Source organism: Camellia sinensis, chromosome 2 (assembly GCF_055761805.1).
Source record: "Camellia sinensis isolate YWXY chromosome 2, ASM5576180v1, whole genome shotgun sequence".
In the NCBI taxonomy this organism is placed as follows: domain Eukaryota; kingdom Viridiplantae; phylum Streptophyta; class Magnoliopsida; order Ericales; family Theaceae; genus Camellia; species Camellia sinensis.
In genome coordinates, this window is record NC_138962.1 from 46,983,014 (window position 1) to 47,002,522 (window position 19,509).

Sequence of the window (19,509 nt, forward strand, 5' to 3'; positions counted from 1 at the left end):
GTTTAAATCGATTAAATTAATTTGATTTGTTATATTTTAGATAGATGTGTGATGATAAGTAGACAGTTGCAGATTGATTTTTTTTAATCTGTTTAGTTTTGGACTGATGGTAAATTTGAGGCTTCTTTAGCCACAACCGAATCTCCAAATTGCGAGCACCTCTTGTAATTTGTAAGACTTTGTGTTTTCAATTTGTTTAGATAGTCTGTTTGTATTTTCAATTGAAAAATAGTTTAGATATTCTGTTATGTTTTCAATTTGAAAATTCTCTTATCAAATAATAAGTATTGACATTTAGTATTTTTGTGTGAAAAATATAAGACTTAATTTGTCATTTTTAAAAAAAAAAATTAATTAAATATTTTTTAATAAAAATAAATTATCAAATAGTTTTGATAATGCATGATTTTCTTATATGTATTTATTATTTATATTTGACAATTTACTTGATAATCTTTTGATTTTGTTGGGTTTGATTGTTATCTAAAAAAAATAGAATAAAGCTTTGGACCCCAGTGGGGGTACTGGGGTCCCGTCCCATTGGTCCAAAAAAACAATTTTTTTTTTTTTTTTTGAGTTTCCAGCCACCCTCAGGCCGACACGTGGCACTGGGGTCACCCCAACTGGGGGTCTGTAGCATTACTGAAAAAAATATTAACAAATTGTTGTATTATGTTTAAAATTTATAAAAGTTTAAACCGCTAAACCAATTCGCATCCATCCGCCAATCCGCTCAATCCACATCCGTCAATCCGACAGACGAATACAGATTGATTTTTTCTAATCCGCTAATCTGACAAACAAATGACGGATTAGAGATTCCTTGGCTGCAACCGAACCGTGAACGCCTAAGGAATAGGAATAGGAATAGGAACCTTACCGGGATGAAAAAGTTTGCTAATCTGGACAAAATTATCCAAAAAAAATTGAATTGGTGATTGTGTGATGGAATTTAAGTTTGTGTAATGTGAGATTTATAAGTAAAATAAATTGGAATTATAAGATGATAATTCTAAATAATTTTTAAATAATTAAGTTTAAATTGATAACATTGTCATACGTTGACTGCTCATTCAGACCATATTGGGGGAGGGGGGGTGTTATGATTAGGGATTGAAGGCTACAAATTTGTGCTGCTTGAATCAGATTCTCTTGAGAGTGTGCAATTTTTTTTTTGAGCTGAAAGGCACGAAACATTTTATTAACCAACAACAGAGGCTGCAGTAGCAGGAGATACATCAGTAGATAATAAGGATAAGAGACTATCTGGTGGAAACCATGCCCAGGAGACAGGAAGAACCTGAGTGGCTTGGGATGTGGCCACCCAATGTGCTACCCGGTTGTTGGATCTGTGAGTCCACGAAAATGAGAGATGATAGACAGAAGCGAAGTGGCGAATATCCAGAATAATGGCACTCAACTCCCAGGGAGGTACCTGTTCTGAAACACACAGCTTGATGACCATTTGGTTGTCACTCTCAATCTCCACAAAGGACAAGTTATGTGCCTTAACCATAAGGCAAGCCATGCGGACAGCGCAAGCCTCAGCTTGGGAGGCTGAAGAGGCCGAAACAGTCCTGGCATTACCATCAATTAGTTGGCCATTGGAATCCCGAACAACTGCAGCAATGGCAGCCCTTGAGGTCCGTTGGCAAAAAGAGGCATCGCAATTTATCTTGAAGGAACCAAAGTTGGCTGGTATCCAGCCTGAGACAGGGGAAGAGGACATAGAAGTAGGCCGATGTTCTTGAGGGGTGATAGTGCTGAAGAGGTCTGCCGATTCAGTCCATGAGTGAGCAATTCGATGGAGTGTTGCCATAGGATCCACTGGGATATTATTGAAGACGAACTCGTTCCTCGATTTCCAGATGAACCAACCCACAGTGGCAATTTTGCTGAGGGAGGCCTTGGCATCAGAGAGGGAGGAGGCTTGGCTAATGATATCACTGGTCCATTGAGACACATTAGGGATTGAGCCAAGGTCTATCCGAAGGTTAAGGGAACTGCCAAACCACACAGCTTTGGACCAAGAGCAATCAAACAACAAATGTTCCACTGTTTCAGATGCAGAAAGACAGATGGGGCAGACCGCTGAAGTGCCACATTTGCGTCTGAAAAGGCCAGCTTTGGTTGCAAGGAGGTTATGACAGGCCTTCCACCAAAAGTGCCGAATTTTGGGTGGAGTCTCTAATCTCCAAATAATCTTCCACATATTATGGACGAGGGATATAGAGGATGAGGGAGAGGTATCCGAGGACCAGTCCCTAAGAGATCTGGCGAGAGCATATCCTGATTTAACTGAGTAGAGGCCGGACGTGTTGTGGTGCCAAATGACCGAATCATCACGTCCTTCCATGGCAATAGGTATAACTGATATGGCTGCAACTTCGGCTGGGGAAAGACAGTGCAACAGTGGGTCCAAATGCCAAGACTTATGAACTTGATCAATTACGTCGGCCACCGTCAGAACATCGCAGGTGGGGGGCTTTGCTGAAAGGAGTTTGAAACCTTTAAGGGACGGAATCCACGGATCCTCCCATAGACGAATCTGCTGACCACACTTCGGAGCCGACCACATGCCAATGCTTTTGATAAAACAGACCGGGAAACCCATCAGGCCCAGGGGCTTTTAAAGGACCCAATTGAAAGGTTGCAAGCTTGACTTCATCATCATCGACTGGCCTTAGAAGAGCGTCATTCATCGAATGAGTCACAGACAGATTCACCGTTGCCAAAGCGTCCTCAAAATTTCTAGGTCCCTTTGCTTGAAAAAGTTGAGAAAAGTAAGAGGAGAGGTGAGCATTAATGGCACTATCAGTCTCTAACCAGACGCCATTATCTAGTTTGAGCTTGACCAATTGATTCCTCTGCCTACGCTGGACAACCGAAGCATGAAAGAAAGCCGAATTACGATCCCCATAACTGAGCCAATTGATTCGAGACCTCTGATGTTGGAACATTTCTTCCCTTAGTAAAACCATCTCAATTTCAGCTTGCACGAGACGAATATGGGAGTCGTTGGAATCTGAATAGGGGAGAAGCTGTAGTTGATGAAGTCTGGTTTTCAGAGCCGTCAATCTTGCTCGGTTGTTTCCAAAGGCCAGCTTACTCCATTCGGACAGACCTCTTTGGCAGGCTTGGAGCTTGAAACAAACTTTAGAAATTGGAGAGCCCGGTTGAAATTTCAGCCAGTTTTCCTTAATAATTTCTTCACACGCAGGATGGGTTGTCCACATAGACTCAAACTTAAACTGGTGGGGCACTTTCCTTGGAGGAATTTGGCAATGAAGAAGCAGGGGACAATGGTCCGAGCCGAGAAAAGGTTCATGATGAACTTGAGCATAGGGGAATAAAAGTCTCCAATTAACAGTTACCAAAGCTTTATCCAGTCGCTCCCTTACATTGCAGATGCCTTTTTGGTTATTAGTCCAGGTATAAGGGGTGCCTTTGTATTCAAGATCCATAAGTTGACACTCCGATAAGAACCTCTGATAATGTTCTATCCTCGCACGGTTACAAACAACTCTGCCTTGTTTCTCCCCAGACTGCCCCACTTCATTAAAATCACCAATACAGAGCCAAGGATCATGGGTGTCCTGTGTAAGTGCCTGTAAAACTTGCCAGAATACCCTCATGTCCGTCCATCTAGGAGGTGCATAAACAAAAGTAGCGAGCCACGGGGAATGATGGAGATTATCAGAGACATGGCAATTAAGGAGATTTGCCGACTTAAAACTGACCTGTAGATGGACCTCATCCAACCACCAAAAAGCTAAACCTCCGGAAAGGCCCACAGGGTCCACATAACTGTGATTTGGATACCGGAGCCGCCGTCGGATAGCTTCCAGTTTCGATTGATTATTTTTCGTCTCCATGAGGAAAATTATTTGAGGACGATGGGTTCGACACAACCCTTGGAGGATCTGGAATGTCAGGGGTCGCCCCACCCCCTGACAATTCCAGCTCAGGATTAACATGGACCTTGTGGCTGTTTAGGGCCAGCCACCACCGCCTCAACACACGGAATTACCAGCTGAGTAGGAATAGAAGGAGATGATTCTAAGAGATCAGTTCCGGGGGTACATGGACTTACCGGTATGGTCATGAGGGCTGCCCTATCTGAGTGAATACCAGCTTCTTCAATCGCAATTTCCACCAGAGTATGCCTGCGAGAAACCCGAAAGCCTCGACGACGAACTGGAGCATTAGTGGGCTGGCTGGCGGTTGGTGGCCCAGGAGAGTAGAGACCAAAGCCTTCAAGCAGAGAAGGTGAGGGTGGTTCAGAGATGTGAGGGACCACTGAGGAGGGTGCATTACAACACAACATCTTGGAGGGGCGAGGGGAGGGTTGAATTTCTGCAGGGTCTTTCCGTTTGAGGGAGAGGGATTTAAGAGCTTTGGAAAGGCATGAATCCAGAGCAAAAGAAGGGGCCAGTGGGTGTGGAGGAGGGCCAGGGGTTTGGAGTGAGAGGCCCAATTCGCCAGAGGGGGGAGTAGGGGTCGAGGTACGTGGGCTGTCTGGTGGTTCTGTCACATAATATGCAGGCCCAGTGGGTGAAGAAGTGGACCTCAAGGCAGAAGTGGAGCGCTCGAGGGCTGGCCCAACTTTGGTTGTCAGGTCCAGAGAAGGGGAATCAGCAGTTTGGTGGGGAGACTGAGAGGACAAGACAATTTTGTCGCCTTCAATACTAGGACGACTTGGAGGTATATCAATAACGGTCAAGCCAGGGGGCTCAGTAGAGAGAATGCCACCTGTACCCGAGCTGACACTGCCATCTGTCTCTGGAAAGGCAGAGGATCGTGCGCACAAGGCTGTACCAGATAAAGAGGTGTACGAAGGCGGTACTGGGTCTTGATGGTCCGGTAGAGTACGCGCCGCCGTGGAGGCGAAGGAGGGTGAGGCAGAGTGCTGATTCCGGTGACTGGAGGGAGAACTGGCCCTAACAAGCATCTCCTCCTCCGTTCTGATAAGTTGATCAACCTGCAGTCCCCAGCTCTTAACAGCCCCAGTTCTAAGCTCTGGACCATAGCCAGATGCTAGGCCTTGCTCCTTAGATACAAATTTGCAAAGCTTATTGTCGTGGCCAACCCTCCCACAGTCATAGCAGAAGTCAGAAAGCCTCTCATATTTGAAAAAAACCCATATCGCCGAGCTACCCTGTGGGCGATTGAGCCAAACACCCTTAGGGAGGGGTTCTTGAAGGTTAATAACCACCCGGAAGCGGAGAAAGCTCCGGTTGAGGAGTAAACCGTCAGATTGTGCGTCCACATGGACCAGATGGCCAACTCGCCGACCCAAAATCTCACCGGTGTGCCTTGTCATATTATGGAACGGCAAGCCATGAGCCTGTACCCAGAAAGAGCACCAATTGAAATCAACTTCAGCTGCAGTTTGTCCGGCCGATAGAGTACGGAGAACCAAGAGGGAACCCATAATGGACCAAGGACTCTCAAAAAGGATCCGGTTGCGGTCCTCCACCTCCGTAAAATGGAAAAGGAAAATGTTATCAAACCAAGGGGAGATATTCAGGGTACCTCGCAGTTTCCATGCACCGTTGATAATGGAGGAGACTGCATTTCGGTTTAGGATTTTGGGTGCGAGGACTTTCCCAATGAGACAAAACTTGGAGACAATCTCAGTCTCGCATCCACCAGCCTCGAGAGTCAACTCGTCGCTAACCTCTGGGTTACTGCTGATCGAAGCCATACGGAAGGGAAGAAGGGGTAAGGGATGGAGAGAGGAGAACAAGGTTAGAAACGAAAAGGAGGGGGGCAGAGAAGGAGCCGAATCGATGAAAAAAGGTGGGCTAGAGGGAAGAGGGGGAGAACAAAGAGAGAAAGAGTGAGTGAGAGAGGGCTACTGACGGAGAAACCCAGAAACTACCCTAAGGCAGGGAGACCCTCATAGAAGAGAGAGAAGCTCTCAGTAAGAGAGAGAAAACAATTCCTTACCAATCCATAAAATTCCTAGATTGAGAGTGTGCAATTGATAAGTAACTTTAATGGCAATCAGCCACAAGCCGGAATTAGACGGCAAATTAAAGAGTTGCCTACTAGAAATTGGCGTTGCAAGATTTGGTTTTGTGCTGCGAAAGGTGAATGAGTGTGCTGACAATCTCGCTCTCTTAGTGAAAATATGTGATTTCTTGCAAGTAAATCAATTAATGAAAATAAAAAATTAAATTAAAAAAATTAAATTAATAGTAATATGAGAATTTTTATGTGATTCTCTCAATGTGAGATACATCTACGGAATCGAAATCCAATTTTATTATCAACAAAATAGTTTTTAAACGATTACAAACGAGACACGAATGGTCTCACAAAATCACCTTTAGGTGAATTCTAAATAATCACAAATAAATAAAATGAGAGACCTCACCAAATAAATGAACTTAAATCTTCAGAACCAAATTTATAGAAGACCCAAAATAATAGACCCAAATCAGCACCGAAAACGAAGCAGAACTACACTGTTGCTTGTTTGCCCAAGCAATACAAACACACAAACCAACGCAAGTGACATCAGCAACAAGCATACCTTTTTGATCCATAAAACACTATATCACTAGATTGATCTTTTTTTCCCATCGCCACTCTACGGAACAATATATATATATATATATTAAATCTTGGACTTATTATATCAAAATTCTAATTGTTACCGAACTAAATTGGGTCTCCCAAATTAGATATAATAAAAATATATTATATCTAAATCAAACCAAATTAAAATTCTTTAACAAACCAATTGGGTCTCAAACTCCAATAAGGAGATATACTCCAACAATTCTTCCCCTATCGACTAGGTGGAGACATCAACCATACCCGTCAAAGTTCGACACTTCAACTGTTTGTCTCTCGACAAAGTCATTGTCAACATATCTGAAGTATTATCATCTGTATGAACCTTTTCGAGTTGTAACAATTTCGAATCTAACACATCATGAATCCAATGGTATCTCACATCAATGTGTTTCGATCTCGAATGAAAAGTAGAATTTTTACTCAAGTGAATAGCACTTTGACTATCACAATAAAGCACATATCTTTCTTGCTTCAAACCCAACTCTTGCAAAAATTTCTTCAACCATAACTCTTCTTTGCAAGCTTCCGTAATGGAAATAATTTCAGCTTCGATAGTTGAGAGAGCAACACATTTTTGTAATTTAGATTGCCATGCCACAGCTCTCCCTACAAAAGTCATCAAATACCACGAAGTAGATTTCCTAGAATCAACATCACTGGCCATGCCAGAATCTGTGAACCCAACAAGTATCGGCTTACCATCCCCAAAACACAAACACACCTTCGAAGTCCCTCGAAGATGTCTTAGAATCCATTTTACCGCTGCCCAATGTTCTTTACCCGGATTAGAGAGAAAACGACTCACCACACCAACGGCGTGAGCAATATCCGGCCTTATACAAACCATGGCGTACATCAAAGAACCAACTGCTGAAAAATAAGGAACTTTCAACATCTCTTCCTTGTCTTTCTCACTTGTAGGACATTGGTTCAAACTAAGCTTGAAGTGACTCGCAAGTGGACAACCAACCGGATTTGCTTTATTCATGTTGAATCTCTCAAGAACTTTCTCAATGTAGCTTTCTTGAGACAACCAAATTAGTCCCTCTTTGCGATCACGAACAATTTTCATACCAAGTATTTGCTTTGCCGGTCCCAAATCTTTCATAGCAAAAGATTTACTCAACTCTAACTTCAACTTGTCAATAATGGTAGAATCTTGACCCACAATTAACATGTCATCAACATAAAGCGAAAGAGTAATAAATTTACCATCCGAAAATTTTTTCACAAACACACAATGGTCCGAAGTAGTTTTAGAAAAACCATTATTCATCATGAAAGAGTCAAATTTTTTGTACCATTGCTGCAGGGCTTGCTTGAGGCCATACAAACTTTTTTTCAATTTGCAAACAAATTTCTCTTTCCTTTTTTTTACAAAACCTTCCGGTTGCTCCATGTAAATTTCTTCTTCAAGATCACAATGAATAAATGCGGTCTTCACATCAAATTGTTCAACTTCAAGGTTCATACTTACAGTCATGCCAAGTACAATCTGAATAGAAGACATCTTAACAACCGATGAGAAAATCTCACCAAAGTCAATACATTTCTTTTGCCCAAAGCCTTTCATAACAAGACGTGCTTTGTACCTCAGATTCTTGCCATCATTCTTCAATTTGAAAACCCACTTATTTTTCAAAATTTTCCCCCCCTTAGGCAACTTCACTAAATCATAAGTGTGATTTTCAAGTAAGAAATTCATCTCCTCTTCCATTGCCTTTTTCTAATCATCTTTCTTTGTGTGTTCAATTGCTTCTTGGTAGCTCTCAGGCTCCCCTTGATCGAAAATCAACACAAATTCATTGGGAGGATACTTTCACAAAGGTTGCCGGTCCCTTGTAGATTTTCTCAACTCAAGTTGTGGTGGCGGTTCTTGAGTTGGATGCTCTTCTTCAATTTCTAGCTCAACTTCATTAAGATTAGCATCATCCTCTACATCTTCAATGGATGGCTGCACATCTCCCCCATTTTCATCATCAACTGAAGATGAAGGAGATGGATCCATGCCAATGAGATCACTAATTTTTGGCTCCGGTTGATCACCTTTGCCAAAGTCTTCAATTGTTTGGTCTTCAAGAAACACAACATCACGGCTTCAAATGACTTTCTTGTCGACCGGATCCCACAATCTATACCCAAATTCATCACGCCCATAGCCAAGAAAAATACATTGTCTTGACTTACTATCAAACTTGGACCTCTCATCCTTTGGAATGTGAACAAAAGCTCAGCAACCAAACACTCTTAAGTGCTCATAAGACACGTCTTTGCCGGTCCAAACTCTTTCTGGAACATCACCATTCAAAGGATAGGAATGAGACAAATTGATCGCGTCAACTGTTGTCCTCAATGCCTCACCCCAAAAGGATCTTGACAATTTAGCTTGTGAAAGCAAACACTTTGTTCTCTCCACAATGGTGCGATTCATTCTCTCGGCAACGCCATTTTGTTGAGGAATCTTCTTAACTATCTTTTCGCGCCGAATACCTTAGCTGCAACAATACTTATCAAATGGTCCAATGTATTGACCACCATTGTCTGATCGGATGCACTTCATATTCTGTCCTGTTTCTCTTTCAACCATGGCCTGAAAATACTTAAATACTTCTAGAACTTGATCTTTTGTTTTTAGTAGAAAAACCCAAACTTTCCTTTAATAATTATCAATGAAAGTAACAAAATAAAGTATACCACTATGTGTTCTGACTTTTAAAGGACCACAAACATCCGAATGAATCAACTCCAACACATTTTTTTTTCTAGAAGCAACATTTTTCTGAAAATAAACTCTATGTTGTTTACCCGCCAAACAATGAACAGAAGTTTTGATATGTGTACCTTTCAAACCGGGTAAAAGCTCTCTCTTGAACAAAACTTGCAACCCCTTTTCACTCATGTGCCTAAGTCGCTTGTGCCACAATTCAGTAAAAGTATCATCTTCAAGTGCATTGACAACACCTTTACAAATTTTTCCTTGCATCGAGTAAAGTATATGAGTCTTCTTGTACTTAGCCACCACCAAAGAACCCTTTGTGAGCTTCCATATTCCATCACCAAATTTGTTGTTGTAGCCTTCATCATCTGCTTCCCAGTAGAGATCGAATTGAGGCGAATGTCGGGAACATGCCTCATATCTTTAAGTAACAACTTGCAGCCCAAATTTATTTCTAAGCAAACATCACCCATGCCAATAATCTTGGACAAACCTTTATTACCCATTCGAACAGATCCATAATCTCCTTCGGTGTAGGTAGTGAAGAAATCAACTCGAGAAGTTACATGAAAAGAAGCACCGGAATCAATCACCCAATTGCTCTCTTGGCCCACAAAATTGATACAATCATCTTCACAAACGACCATGAGATCATCAGTAGTAACTGCCGTTGTGTCTTCTTACTTCTTATTTACACTTTTGTCACGCTTTTTCTCCTTGTTCTTGAGCTTTCGGTATTCTTGCTTCATGTGCCCTTTCTCATGGCAACAATAGCACTCAATGTCTTTCTTTGAAAAAGAACCATCTTTTGATTTGTCACGGCTTTGATCACGACATGAGGAGTCTTACTCCTCCCCCTTGTTTTGCTTCGACCTCTCACAACAAATGTTTCCGAATGAGAGGAACCGCTGATTTTCTTTTAGTTTCTTTATTCAACAAGCTACTAGTGACTTGGCTCATTATGACAACTCCATCAGGTGCCGAATTACTAGCGGTCACAACCAAAGTCTCCCAACTTTCGGGCAAAGAACTAAGTAGCATCAAAGCCTACAATTCATCATCAAAATAATTTTCATAGAAGCAAGTTGGTTAACAATACTCTTTATTTCATTCAAATGTTCTGGAATGGGGCTGCCATCTTTATATTTTAAATTAACCAACTTACGAAGCAGAAAACTTTATTTGTGGTTGATTTCCTATCATAAAGGCCTTCTAATTTTTTCCATGAATCATGTGCTGAAGTTTCAGTAGCAACATGATGAAACACACTGTCATCAATCCATTGACGAATAACACCAACGGCTTTTTGATTAAGCCTCTTTCATTCACCGTCTTTTATATTATCAGGTTTGCCACTATCACCCTCAATTGGCCCATACAAATCTTTACAAAATAATATGTTCTCCATTTTAGTTTTTCAAGTTACCCAATTGCTTCCATTGAAGTTAAATATACGACCTACATTCCCCTTCATTGATTTACACAAATTAATAAATCCCAATAAACCGTAAGTTCCGATACCTATTGTTAGGGAAAATATGTGATTCCCCACAAGTAAATCAATCAATGAGAATAAAAAACTAATGCGGAAAAATTAAATCAAAAGTAACACAAGAATTTTTACGTGTACGGGATCAAAATCCGATTCCACTATCAACCAAATAGTTTCCAAACAATTACAAACGAGACATGAATAGTCTCACAAAACCACCCTTAGGTGAATTCCAAATAATCACAAATAAACAAGAGGAAAAAACTCACTAAATAGATGAGCCTAAATCTTCAAAACTAAAATTATAGAAAATCTAAAATAATAGACCCAAATCAGCACCGAAAACGAAGCAGAACCACACTGTTGCTTGTTTGCACAAGCAATACAAACACACAAACCAACACAAGTGACATCAGCAACAAGCACACCTTTTTGATCCACAAAACACTATATCACCAAATTGATTTTTTTTTCTATCGCCACTCTTTGAAACAATATATATATATATATATATATATTAAATCTTGAATTTATTATATCAAAATTCTAATTGTTATCAAACTAAATTGAGTCTCCCAAATTAGATATAATAAAAATATATTATACCTAAATTAAATCAAACCAAATTAAAATTTTTAACAAACTAATTGAATCTCAAACTCCAATAAAAAAATATACCCTAACAGTCTCAGGTGCTTGGTCTAACCATGTGATTTTTGCGGAATGCGCTGTCGAGTCTAGGCCAAAGGGGGATGATAGGGAGTCTGTGGGAGTTGCTAATTTGGCAATTATATAATTCATTTTTCTTGATTTTGACCTCCATCGTATAGGGAAAAAAAATTTGAATTAATTAACGAAATTATATAATTAATAAGATTTATTTATTTTTAACATAAAAAAAGAAGTTCATTGGAGCATCACAATGTTTGCAAGCCATAACTCCAAAAATAACTGATTGATAGCCAAATTTAACTCAATCCAAAAGAAAAAAAATATCATTAGAATAACGGTGAGATCTACACATACTCCACAACAAGAGTCGTAAAATTTTACAATAGGAGTACAACACTATTTGCAAATGGCACTCCTAAATATTGAGCCTAGACAACTTATATGAAATGAATGTAAATTTTCACTAAATCACCTCATAATTCTGAATCAAATCTAACTTGAAACAGGATACGTAATCTAAATAATTCATAATTCCGTGACTCACCATTATAAAAATACTAAGGCTAGGTTTGACATCCCCTAAAAAAGTCAAAAAGTCAAAAAGTCAATATCCTAGTTAAATCACATCATCTTATTTAAGTCACATCACCTCTCTACCACATCACTTCAAACCCAACCCATATTTCATAAAAGTCAAAAAGTGCACTTATTTAGATCATCCCAAACAACCCCTAATATTCAGTCAAAAAGCAACACCAACAATATGTAATGAAAGTGATACTTAGGCTCAAGTCTCCTTTGGGAATTATATTTTTAATTAAAAAATTATTATAAATTATCAAATTATTTATTTTTTTATATAACTTTTTGTAAAAATTAAAAAAATTGTTAAAAATTAATTCCCAAACCCTTTTATTATCCGCTTCTATCATTAATTATTTGAAAGCAATGAACTCTCACTAGTTAACCTTGGTAAGAAAACAATAATAATAATAATAATTAAGAATATATATAATATTTGCTTATGCGAACAGAATTATATTATATTTTCACAATAGAATTTCAAGATTCTCATACTTTTCACTTTAGCCATTTAAAATTAGGATTTTTCTTAAGTGTGCAATTTACACCTTACACTTATACCTTTCTGTTTGCTGTCTTGTTTTATGTTTACACCTTCCATTTATACCTTTTGTGTTGGTTGCATATGGTGTGCAATCTTAAGAGGTTGCACACCATAATAGCACCCTTAAAATTATAGTTAATTTCTTAGGTGCCGTTTGGTAACACTTACGTTTTCAGTTTTCTGTTTATATTTACAAAAATTTTAAAAACTCAAATAAAAACTTGTTTGGTAAAATTTTTTATTTATAAATCAGTTGTCTCAGTTTATAAATTTGGCCAAAAAATGAAAACAAAAAAAATGTGTTTCCGTTTTGAGTTTTGAGTTTTTTTTTTTTACCACCCAACATTAGCCACCATCCGCCACCATTTTCCACCACCGTCTTCCGCCACCACCACCCATCACCCACCCCCTACCACCACCCACCACCACCCACTCCTCGCCGCCGCCACCACCACCACCCACCTGCCATCCACCCACCACCCGCCACTACCATCCATCGCCCGCCACCACCACCACCCGCCACCTACTTGCCACCACCACTCACCACCCACCTGCCACCACCATCTACCACTCGCCACCACCAGCCACCCGTCACCACCAGCCACTTGCCACCCACCCGCCACCACCACCCACCACCCGCCACCGCCACCCACCCACTACCCACCCGTCATCCACCTGCCACCACCCACCACCACCACCACCCCCCATGGTCACCCACCCACCCACCACTACCAGCACCCGCCACCTACCCGCCATCCGCCACCCACCTGCCACCACCACCCACTACCCGCCACCCGGCACCACTACCACCCACCACCGCCCACTCGCCACCACCACCCACCACCCACCACCACCACCCACTACCCACCCGTCATCCACCTGCCACCACCCACCACCCGCCATGGTCACCCACCCACCCACCCATCCACCACTACCACCACCCGCCACCTATTCGCCATCCGCCACCCACCTGCCACCACCACCCACTACTCGCCACCCGCCACCACCACCACCACCCACCACCACCCACTCGCTACCACCCACCACCCGCCACCGTCACCCACCATCACCATCACCATCACCACCCGCCACCACCACCCACCCACCGCCACCCGTCATCCGCCACTCACTCGCTACCACCCACCACCCGCCACCGTCACCCACCCACCCACCATCACCATCACCACCCGCCACCACCACCCACCCACCGCCACCCGTCATCCGCCACTCACTCGCTACCACCCACCACCCGCCACCGTCACCCACCCACTCACCACCACCACCACCACCACCCGCCACCTACCCACCGCCACCCGTCATCCGCCACTCACTCGCTACCATCCACCACCCGCCACCGTCACCCACCCACCCACCATCACCATCACCACCCGCCACCACCACCCACCCACCGCCACCCGTCATCCGCCACTCACTCGCTACCACCCACCACCCGCCACCGTCACCCACCCACTCACCACCACCACCACCACCCGCCACCTACCCACCGCCACCCGTCATCCGCCACCCACCTGCCACCACCACCACCACCACCACCACCCACTCGCTACCACCCACCACCCGCCACCTACCCACCACCACCCGTCATTCGCCACCCACCTGCCGCCACCACCCACTCGCTACCATCCACCACCCGCCACCTACCCACCACCACCCGTCATCCGCCACCCACCTGTCACCACTACCCACCACTCGCCGCCGCCACCACCATCACCCACTCGCTACCACCCACCACCTGCTACCGTCAGCCACCCATCCACTCACCACCACCATCCGCTACCCACCACCCACCGTCACCACTTTCCACCACCGTCTTCCGCCGCTACTTGCCAGCACTTGTCATTTCTCATTCTTTTTTATATTTTTAAATTTTTTTAAACATTTTGTCAATTACCAAACGCGTTTGTAGTTTATGTTTTTCTAAAAATAAACAAAAAATAAACAAAAACCAGTTTATAAAATTTTTATAAATATAAACTGAAAACGTAAACGTTACCAAACAGATACAAGCTAGTATGTACCGTACCAAAGAGAAAACGAAATACAAAGAAAAATATTATTTCAGTTAATTTCTCAATGAGTTTTGGGCAATTTTGTAAATATCGGATAATATCGTTTGAAAAATGTAATTCTGACATAGTTGAATGATATCCAAGCAAAGTAAATTTATGATATTTCTATTTTACTTGATATATTTATATATTATATCAAATATATAATATGATATACATTATTATTTTAAGAAAAGAAAACAATATAATTTTATATGCTTATATATTATATGTTTAAATTATTTGTTACTAACCAATATTTTTAATAAATATATAATATTTTTGCAATAAACTTGAAATGGCACCTGAAAATATATTAGTATCAATAAGTATCGTACCAATTGAAAAAATTGTTTGGTTTGTTTTTCAGAAAAAATTTTGAAAAAAATTCTCTACAAACAAATTTTCAAGAATAATCAAACCAAACAAATTTTTTAAAAAAAAATATCAAAATTTCGTTTGGTTACCTACTTTTCAAAATTACTCTCTCTCTCTCATACATATCAAATCAATCACTTTTTTTAAAACTCTCTCCCCAAAATAATTTTTTAAAACCATTTTTGAAAAAAGGCAAACCAAACAAGTTTTCGTACTTTTTATCTCAAAATAATTTTTCAAAACAATTTCTGAAAAAAGAAACAAAACAAGTTTTAGTACTTTTTATCTCAAAAACTACTCTATAAACATAAACCAAACACAGCCAGTATTTTATCCAGTATGAGATTAACAACTTTGTTTACAATGGGTTCAAGTAAAATAAGAAAACACCTGTGGTGTCAGACTTAATCATATAAGGATTTTCTAGATAGGAGTTTATGTGATGAAAATTAAATTTGTATAGTATGAGATCTATGTATAGAATAAATCTGAATCACAAAATGATAATTTTATATAATTTCTGAATAGTTAAATTTGACATCGTTGTATCTATATATTATATAAGGAAATGAAGTTTTTAACCAACAAGTCCTGTAAAAGTTCCAATATCTCAATCTTAATTTTCTAATTTTTTGATTTAAAATTTTTTTTTAGCATTTATTGACTTCTCTCAAATCACAAGTCTTTTTTCTTCTTCCATACCTACTATCGCAGTTTTCAGCTTCTCACCTACACTATAACTAGTGATGGGATTATTAAATTATTCTTATAAAAAAATTTAAAAATTAATTTGTATATTAAAAAATATCTAAAATAAATATAAATTCTTATTAAAAAATAACATATTGCAATTGTGAAAAAAAAAAGGTTACAATCGCAAAAATAAATAAATAAATAAATAAATTGGCAACTAGAAAAACAAAAATGCTTAGAAGCACTAAATATGAAACTTTAGGGGAAACTCTGATGAGCTGGCCCTCCATAATGTAATGGTTTTATTTGTTTATTTGTTTTGCTTTGTTTTATTTTATTTTTTTGTGTTTCCAACTCTAATAAGCTGATTTAATATTTTTCTTTTTTAGAGTTCTGAATCTACTTCTCTGAAAAAAAATAGAGGATAACTATAAAAGTACATGAATTGATTTTAGTTTGGATTGGACTCAAATTTATAAACGAACCGATTTAAAGCTGCTTTTAAATCTTTCTACCTTACTTCTAAACTGTGGGGATATATTTTCTGAATCCCAGCACGTGGCCAAGGTGACGCTGATGTATCAGCCGAGGTGCCACGTGTCCAGGATATGACGCCGAGATTATCTCGGTTAAGTCGAGGTAATCTCCGAAGATATCGGATTCCAAGATAAGCGGATAAAGGACAAGAGTCTAAGAATAAAAAGGAGACTTAGCTAAGATAAGGATAAACCTCTTAGGGAGTTTATCTTTATCTCTTAAGGAGTCCAAAGTAACTACTAAACAGTAATCCATAAAGTCAGGCTTCTATTGGGATTAGGATTGAGGTAACTATAAAAGAGAGGCACCCCCATGGGTTTAAGGTATGCAATTTATATTCTGTCTAGTGAGTTAAGTACTATTGATTATCTTTGAGAAATATACTGACTTGATCGTCGGAGTGCCCCGGGTGAACGAACCACCGCTGAAATCTTCTCTTTCTGTTACAGATTAGCCAGGTGTCATCTATTCTGCCAGTGTTCTCCAACTGAATACTGAGTTTGACAGTGTGATCGAAAAATCACTCACACACAAACAAATCATATTTGGAAACCAACAACTCATCTCTATGGTATTTAAGTATGGTTTGAAAAGTGGTTTTTTTTTTCAATTTTTTTAATTATTTAATTATTTTAGTTTGAGTAACTTATAAACACATCTTTTAAATTTACTTAAAGTACAAATTATTTCATGTAATTTTACAAATTACATTATGCATTCTTAAGGTTTCTAATTTCATAATAAATAAATCATTTTATTAATAAATTATCAAGTTAATTAACATTTTTTAATAATATTAAAATTTTATTTTAATTAATAATTTAGACAATTTGATTGTTGTATAGGTGAATGGTTAGAAATTTAATTTTTTCAATTAATTTTGTTAAATAAAAAATTTTGACAGGGAAGTTTTTGTAATTTTTCAAACCATAAGGGACAATTCGTATTTTAAGTAAATCTCAGAAGATATATTTATAATTTACCCTTCTAATTTTTATATTTGAGAAAATGAGTTGAATTTTTTTGTTAAATTATTGTATTAGAAAATGTATTTGAAATGATTTAGAATAGAGTGATGCTCCTTTTTCAACAAAAAAAAAAAAATATCTCAATGACGTGTCACTGTACAGTTTTGACGTACATGGGTAGAGCTTAGGAAAAATTATTACAGATTATAACTTAACAGATTATGACTTAGAACTGTGAATATAAGTTGTAAATCTGTTTAGTGCAGCTGTAATATTATAGATTTAAGCAGCAGAGTAGTGTTTGGTTAATAAGTCGTAAAATAATTTTTTACTGTGTCATTGTCCTTTTTGCCCTTATATGAGATAAAAATAATTATTTTGTCATTTTTTTCAATTTTAATTTTTAAAAAAATTATTTCACTAATAAAAGTTAATATAATTAGTACTACAAAAATTATCATTTCATTAATAGTATCAATTAGTATAAAATTATTTCATTTTTTTCATTATAAATTAATTAGTGACAATTAATGGTTTAATAAGCATCAATTAATACTAAAATTATTAATAGTTTCAATTATTATAAAATTATTTCATTTTTTTCATTATAAATTAATTAGTGGCAATTAATGGCTTAATAAGCATCAATTAATACTAAAATTATTAATAGTTTCAGTTTTAATTTTTAAAAAAATTATTTCATTAATAAAGTTAATATAATTAGTATTACAAAAATTATCATTTCATTAATAGTATCAATTAATATAAAATTAATGGCTTAATTAGCATCAATTAATACTGAAATTATTAATAGTATCAATTACTTCAATTAATGTTGTGATGTCATTACATATTATTTTATTTCAATTAATTCTGTGATGTCATTACATATTATTTTAATTAATGTTGTAATATCAATTTATTTCAATTAATTCTGTAATGTTGTAATATCAATTTATTTCAATTAATGTTGTGATGCCATTAAATATTATTTTATTTCAATTAATTATGTTTAATTCTGTGTAATGTTGTAATATTAATTTAAATTAATTCTATCTTTATTAATTTTTTTTCATTACAATTATTTTTTTTTTGAAATAAATTGTTTTTCATTTTATTTTGAAAAGTAAATATTAATTTTGAAAAGTAATTTTTTTAATTATGAAAAGTAAATATTAATTGAAATAAATTGTGTTAAATATTAATTTTGAAACGTAATTTTTTTAAAAAAAATTTCATATAAAATATTAATTCTGTTTTTATTAATTCTGGAAAAGTATTTTTTTTCTTTTTAAATTAAGATTAGTATTGATTTTTTTCTTTTTTTTTTTCAATTTATGTTCTAAGGTTTCAACACCACCGACGAATAGCTACCGGTGGCTAGGGTTTCAACGCAGATCAACACAGATCGTAATGGCGATGGTGATGGCGACAAACAACATAGATCGAGAGAAAGAGAGAGGGAGGGGGGGATGGCGGTTGTTAGGGTTTCAGATCGCAATCTTGATCGCAAAGAGAGAGAGAGAGAGAGAGAGCACGGAGTAGATCATGATCGCGATGGCGGTGGTTAGGTTTCAAGTCGCAATCATGATGCCAGTGGTGACGGGAGGTTCGTGAGAGAGAGCTCTGGTTTGTTCGCCGGCATAGAAGGGTTTTAGATTGATTGTAGACATGAACAACGCCAGAGAGAGAGAGAGAGAGCTCACCGGAAATCGCCTCTCAAGTTTTTTTCTCTCAAAGAAGTGAACAATGATTGAGATAGGAGGTTTATATATTGGTATTTTGGTAATACTTGAAGTGGATGAGGGGCATTTAAGTAAATTTATCCATTCATTCTCAGCTTGCTGTTTAAGCTGATTTAGAAAAGCACCCCAATAGCCACTTCAAGAAAAAATTGATTTTTAACTTACAAAAAGTTATAATTTGTGTTCTTAAACTACACCAAACACAACAAAATAGCTTAAATTAAGCTAAAAGTTGAAATAAGCAGCTTATAAGCCTTACCAAATAGGCCCACTGTTACTAACGGCTAAGTTTTAAATTTTTGTCCAAATTAAAACTAAAAACTATAAAAATATTGTTTCCAATTTATTTATTTTTAACTTGCCACACAGAATTATTAATAATTTTTTTGTTTTGTTGTAAGATTTTGAATTTGAATTCTAAAAATTATGAATTAAAATAAATTTTAAATTTGTAATAAATTTGACTTTTAATTATACAAATTACGAATTAAAAAAATACAAATTAGGACAAAATTTGACTTTTCA